The 6,103-nt window shown below is 45.1% G+C and overlaps 1 pseudogene across 1 annotated transcript; it reads left to right on the top strand.

The window, feature by feature from the left end:
- Window positions 1-645: 645 nt before the first annotated feature.
- LOC147429974 (uncharacterized) lies at window positions 646-5,531 on the top strand (annotated as a pseudogene). Its single transcript, XR_015185915.1, has 3 exons — window positions 646-899; window positions 1,257-1,467; window positions 1,737-5,531. The product of XR_015185915.1 is annotated as an uncharacterized LOC147429974 (transcript).
- The last annotated feature ends 572 nt before the right edge of the window (window positions 5,532-6,103 follow it).

Below are 6,103 nucleotides of genomic sequence, written 5' to 3'. Positions count from 1 at the left end.
CTTGCTGTCATTCATGCACTTCCGTTGCAGACTAATCTAAATGTTGCACTGTCATCTGTACAAAAGGTTGAGAGGTGTTTTGGAAATGCCAACATTATATGATGGCTACATTGCTTATGAACTCCCACAACAAAAACAGTTATCAGCCATGTATGGAATGGAGCAGAGATATGATGGGCATGCTTGGACAGAATATGTAACATGTAATAGTGATTTGTTGAAGGGGATGGTTCGCTTTAGTCGTTGTAGTGGCCATTTGCGATGCCCGAATGTTAATTGTCCTTATTTTCAGCATAGAAAGACATACAATGAGTCTCAATGGCGGGGGAGAATATCACGTGCTCTTAGAAAGGGTATTTTGGATGCAGATAATGGAAAATTAGTTTGTGTTCATTGTCGTCAAATGCCTGAGTGCATTGGAACTTGTCCGGCGGTAATTTATTATTGCATTCCTGTTGAAAAGACTAGCATGTCTAGATGTGCTATACACCAAGAATTGAAGGGACGACCCTTAGAATTTAGAAGGTCAAGGATTTGAAAGCCGAAATAAAAGGTCAAAATGAAGAGGATTGCGTCATCACATTGTTATCTCCCGCCTCTCTCTCTCTCTCTCTCTCTCTCTCTCTCTCTCTCTGGGGCAGAGAGAGAGAGAGAGAGAGAGAGAGAGAGAGAGAGAGCGCAGTGCTGTGTATGTCCGTCTTAGCTAGAGTTGCACTTTCCTTGGATGTTCTGTTTTGATGGAAGACCCCAAAGGAGTCGTGGAGAGAATAAGGGTCACCAAGTTTGGTGTCGGCACCGCCAGGAAGAATCCTTTAGCTATTGACACCCATGGGGCGATTCTCCAGCTCGCTGCTGGTGTCTATCAGAAAGATCTCCATTTTATCATGGAGCTTGTGCAGGTACATGCTCATACGGATCACATCCACAAGAAGTTTTGGACAAATAATTCCCACATTGCGACTTACCTAAACATCATGAGCTTTTGTGAGGGAGGCACCGCATACCTAGCTAGGTACGATTGGGGGCAGGGGACCGCCGGCCCTGTGGGGGGGGGCGGGGTTCCCCTGCTCCCAGTCGTACCTAGCTAGGTATGCGATGCCTCCCGAACAGAAGCTCATGATGTTATGCATTGTATGAAAAACACTGAAAAGGACTCCGTTTTCCTACATGAGAAAAATTCTTGTGATCTAAGCATGCCAAAATTTTAAACAAGATAAATCATGCTTTGATGTCTTTTTTTTTTTTTTTTTTGACAGAATGCGGATGACAATGATTATACAGAAGGGGAGGTACCAGGGCTGGAGTTTGTACTAGAGGAGGAGGACATCGCAGGGGTTGGAGTGGAGTGGACTTTGCTGGTGTTGAATAATGAGATTGGCTTTTCCAGAGCCAATATAGAGTCTCTGTGCAGTATCGGGCTGTCTACCAAGCGGGGTAGGCGGGATCGTGGTTATATTGGTGAAAAAGGTGAGTGCATTTGTCACTCTTAAACTGTGAAGTGTAGAGTGAGCTTACTCTTGTCTTTCTTACGGATGCACAAAAGTATGCGGTCTGCTTTTTGGAATTCCTGCAACCAGGCTTTTCACCTCTGTAGAGTATTGTATTTGGGTGCTAGGCTTAGGTCAGGGGTTGGAAAATGGATAAGATTGTCCCTTGGCTACACCTCGGGGGACTTTCAGAAAGACAGGTTTGGAAGCATATCATATCCCAATTGAATTTCTCTTCTGTTGTTTCAGGTATTGGCTTCAAAAGTGCGTTTTTAGTGACCCAGCATCCCATTGTAATCAGCAACGGATATCGAATTCGCTTTAATGATTGCCCTACAGATGACACAGATCTTGGATTTATTGTGCCCAAATGGGCAGAGCAACCCACAGATACTGACCTTTCAAGTTGCTTGGGGATCACCAAAGAAAAGCTTCCCTATACCATCATTGTACTGCCCATTCGACAGGATAAAGTGCAGGTCATGCAGGAGCAGCGTGCAGGTCTTCCAACTTTTACCCCAGCTTGTGCTTTTCTTAAACAAAATAGACAGGCTTTCTGCACGGCAGTTGAGGCGAAGAGGCTCAGCAGAGACTTCAAATGAGCGCAACTGTATGTCAGTACAGCGATATAGAATCTCTCCCTCTCGAGAAATTAGTCGCATGGTGCCCAATAACTGTAGCTATTTTATGGTCCGCTTGGCTTCTCCAGCCACAGAAGCAACCTTCCATGTCTGGCAGCAAGAGTTTCCTGCAGAGATTGACCATGAGGTGGATGATCGGCAAGATATTCACTCTTGGACGATCACCCTTGCCTTTCCTTTGGAGTGGAGAGCTGATGACAGTTCTGAGCCTAACCTATATGCCTTCTTGCCCATGAAGGTTGCCACTGGTTTGCTGTTTATCATAAATTCTTGTTTCTTCTAAAGACGCTATACGTTTCGACAGCCGCTGGAACGGGGGCATACTTTGCTGTATTCCACAGGCATTCATATCAGCATTCATGTTTTTTCTGAGGTCTTCAGAGCTCAGTTCAGCGGCTACTAGCCTCCAGGATGTGTATCATTAAATTCCGCTTGCTCATCTGAATGTACGGGAGCTTATTCTTGTTCAAGAAGCTATCCTTCAACAGATTAGGGTTCAAAGTAGCATTCTATGTGAAAAAAATGTTGGGCAACAGTTTCCTGCATGTGCAAATTCGGACCCGCACTCTTGGTTTCTTTATCAGCCTTGTCAGGCCAGGACTATTGACCCAAAGTTCAGGTTGTTGCTTGAGGAAGCGCATGCTATGAAAGTTTCGCCTCCACAGCTTTTAACCATCCAAAGACTTTACATAGTGGATGCTGATGTGCAAAATCAATATGACAAGGTACTCCCAATGATACGGGTCAACCATTTCAGTGCAGAAGAATACATGGAGTGCCTTAGGAGTCCCGATTGGCTGATAAGCTTACCAGATGTGTTATATGTGAAGCTTCTCATTCTTCTGTCGACGCAGGACTTGGTAAAACCTGAGTTGCTAGGAGACTTGCCCCTTGTAAAATACATCGATGAGGAGAACGAGGTATGCCTGCTGGCACCATGTGATAAAGATGCTGTCTCCATTCATATTTCTAAGAAGCACAAGGATATGCCCATTTTGTCCCAGTGGACACCGATCTTTCAACGCTGGGTAAGCGTGCGTTTCATGCCGAGTTCCACAATCGACATGGCTAACAGCGTAGCCAAAGATAAATTCTTGTCTTTGTGTGAGTGGCTGAAAAGAGTTGCTGGGGTTAGCCAGCTTTCAGTCAAAAGCTATGCTATGAAGCTAGTCACCTTGTGCAAGGAGGTACCAAAGGATTATGCATCCCTCGCCCTTGGTATCATGCATTTCATTCTTCATGCAGTTCATGATGGTTATTTATCTGAGGACAAGTGCGGAAGCATCTTCGTGTCAGAGCTTCCTCTTGTCGATCAATCAGGAGATATTTACTCAAAATTCAAGGGCTGCATCCTTTTGCCAGCCTCTGTTTGCAAATGGCCCAGGTTCCTTGTATACAATTCATGGAAACGCCACATTCTTTGCCTGTCAGAGTTGTATTTGGAACTCCCACCTTTCATGGAGGATGGTAGGAGCTGATCTTGTCATTCAGTTTTTGAGACAAACAGTAAAGGCTGTTGACATCCTCGACATAGCAAACCCCCCAGATGCCCCTTTCGACATACCTTCTCCATGGGGTTCAGCAGCAAGTGATGTCAAGGCTTGCTTAACTTGGTTGAAAGGATTGAGTAATATTCCCTTAAAGCTTAAGGCCAGTTTTAAAGAAAGTGATTGGGTCAAAACCGTGGGGCATGGCGACCAGAAACCGTCGATGTCATTTCTTGATCTGGGGCAATGGAACAATGTACTTACAAGTAGGGATGTACCTTTTGTGGACGCCAGGTTCTATGGTGATTTAAGACCTTTCAGCTCAATACTGAATGAGTTGGGTGTGGTGACCAAATTAGAGGAGGGGGCTCGTGCTGTTGCTGATCATGTGCAAAAGCTCTCTACAACAGGTGCATTTGAGGTAACGATTGATACGGCGAGCAGATGGTATAAGAATTTGCGTATGAACAACTAGATGGGTTGGAGAAGCAAGAATATGCCAGTAATCTGGGTACCTAATGGTCAACAGGGATGCTCTAATTGGAAGAGCCCGCATGAGTGTGTTATCAGTGACAAAGGAGGGCTCTTCCATGACAGATTGTGTGCTTTGGATAAGTTTTACACCGATGAGGTGGTGCTTACATTCTTCGAGCACAATGTGGGGGTCCCTGCAACGCCCGGTATCGAGAAGCATTGTCAACTTTGGGCAACTTTGGGTAGATTGGGGTGAGAGGAAAGGGACAGTAGGCAAGGCAGATTGCCAGAATACCTGGTGTACTATTGCAAAAGGCTGGGAGTCTTTCATAGAGAAGGCAAGCTGGAAGTCTTTCCTCAAGAAGTGTCGAATTCCTTGTGAACCGCTTGCAGAATCTGGGGATGGTTCTGATGCATTATCGCTAGCTCGTCCTTCTGAGGTCTTGTATGGCGATAACCTTATCCTAGCAGAAACATTTCATCAGGCCTTCCCTTCTCTCAAGTTTGCGTGGTATCCAAGATGCGCAGATGCAACCCCATGGGTGGATAAAAAATGCTACTCAGATCTTGGAGTGAAGCGGCTTTCTGATGTGCTAGTGGGAGAGCCAGCTGTTAATACAAGCAGAAGCAATGTATTGCCTGATCTGTGCCGGAAGGGTAGCATCGGAAGAGGATTGTACAGAGCAATTTTGGGGTACCTAGCTGACCCAAAACACCTGCTTTCTGCAGAAGCCAGGAAAAGGATGATATTGCAGCTGAGGAGTGTGGCATGTGGATGAGGTTGGCGAGGTGGAGTATAAGCTTTCGGTAGGTGGGAAGGTATATGCAGCTCGTAGGGCGAAGCCCGTGAGGTGGGAGAAAGGAATCTATGTGGCAATGCCTGGTAGGTGCAATAAAGCCCAAGTGGCACATGAGCTGGCAAGTGAGTTGGCCAAGGGAGTAGTGGGAGGGGAGAGGGTGCTGTTGGTGGAAGGCCTACAAGATTTGCTACTTCTTGCTTCAGGCGTTTGTTTTGAAGATGATGCAGTGCAGTACGTGTTATGCGCGTGCAACTTGCGTCTCACGTTGGAAGATGAAGCTCTAGCAATTAGAGACAGATACTACACACTTTTTCTGAGTTTGTCATTTTGGTGAAGTCTACTGTGTGTGGGCATAATGCAAGCAATTTCCATCTGTGCAATGGAAGTTACAGAGGTTTTATACCTGATGGACAACTCCCAACAGGTGCAGTGCTTTACCAGCATTATTGTTGAGGCAAACACAACTCCAATTGAACAAAACAGAAGAACAAAAGCGGCTTTTAAGGGTTTATTAAAAAATTTCGGGCCTACTTCTAGAATATTCTATTTCCAACTTAGAAAAAAGCAAGCAATCTCTGCATGTGAGAGCTACAATGCAAAGGTATCATGACTAATGAGAATTCTCTCTTCTTCTTCTCTCTCTCTCTCTCTCTCTCTCTCTCTCTCTTTGCGCTAGGGTAAACTTTTTGAATATACACATGCACGCCGTTCTTTAGTGTCTCTCTCTTTGCGCTAGGGTAAACTTTTTGAACATACACATGTATGCCGGTCTTTAGTGCATATGTGTGTTGGGACATAGAGTGTTAGGTTTTTGGTGGACGCGATCTTTGGGCGAGCAATTTTTGGCGAGCGTTTTTTAAGAATCGGGCGAGCGGATTCTCAAAAGAAGGGACAATCTACCCATCTCTCTCTCTCTCTCTCTTTTGTTTCCTCTCTCTCTCCAACTAAAATTTGATTGTCATTTCACGACCAGCTTACATTCAAACAAAAAACACCTTGGAATCATTCAATACACTATTAATAAGAGAAAGTTCCTTACACACAATTACGGTCTATTTCAAATAGCAAACCTCAAATCTATGAGTTTCATTGCATCCAAAGTAAATACATATGGGGGTTGATACATCATAGGTGACGTGGAGGAAAGAAGGGCGGTGGGGGGCCATATCCTCTGGGAGGAAACAAAGGTTGTGCCAACGGGGGCAGTGCACCAA

This window comes from Adiantum capillus-veneris, chromosome 22 (genome assembly GCF_014529385.1).
Source record: "Adiantum capillus-veneris isolate H3 chromosome 22, ASM1452938v2, whole genome shotgun sequence".
NCBI classification, from domain to species: Eukaryota; Viridiplantae; Streptophyta; class Polypodiopsida; order Polypodiales; family Pteridaceae; genus Adiantum; species Adiantum capillus-veneris.
Note: the sequence above shows the minus strand (reverse complement) of the source record. Positions and strands in the feature narration are given on the sequence as shown.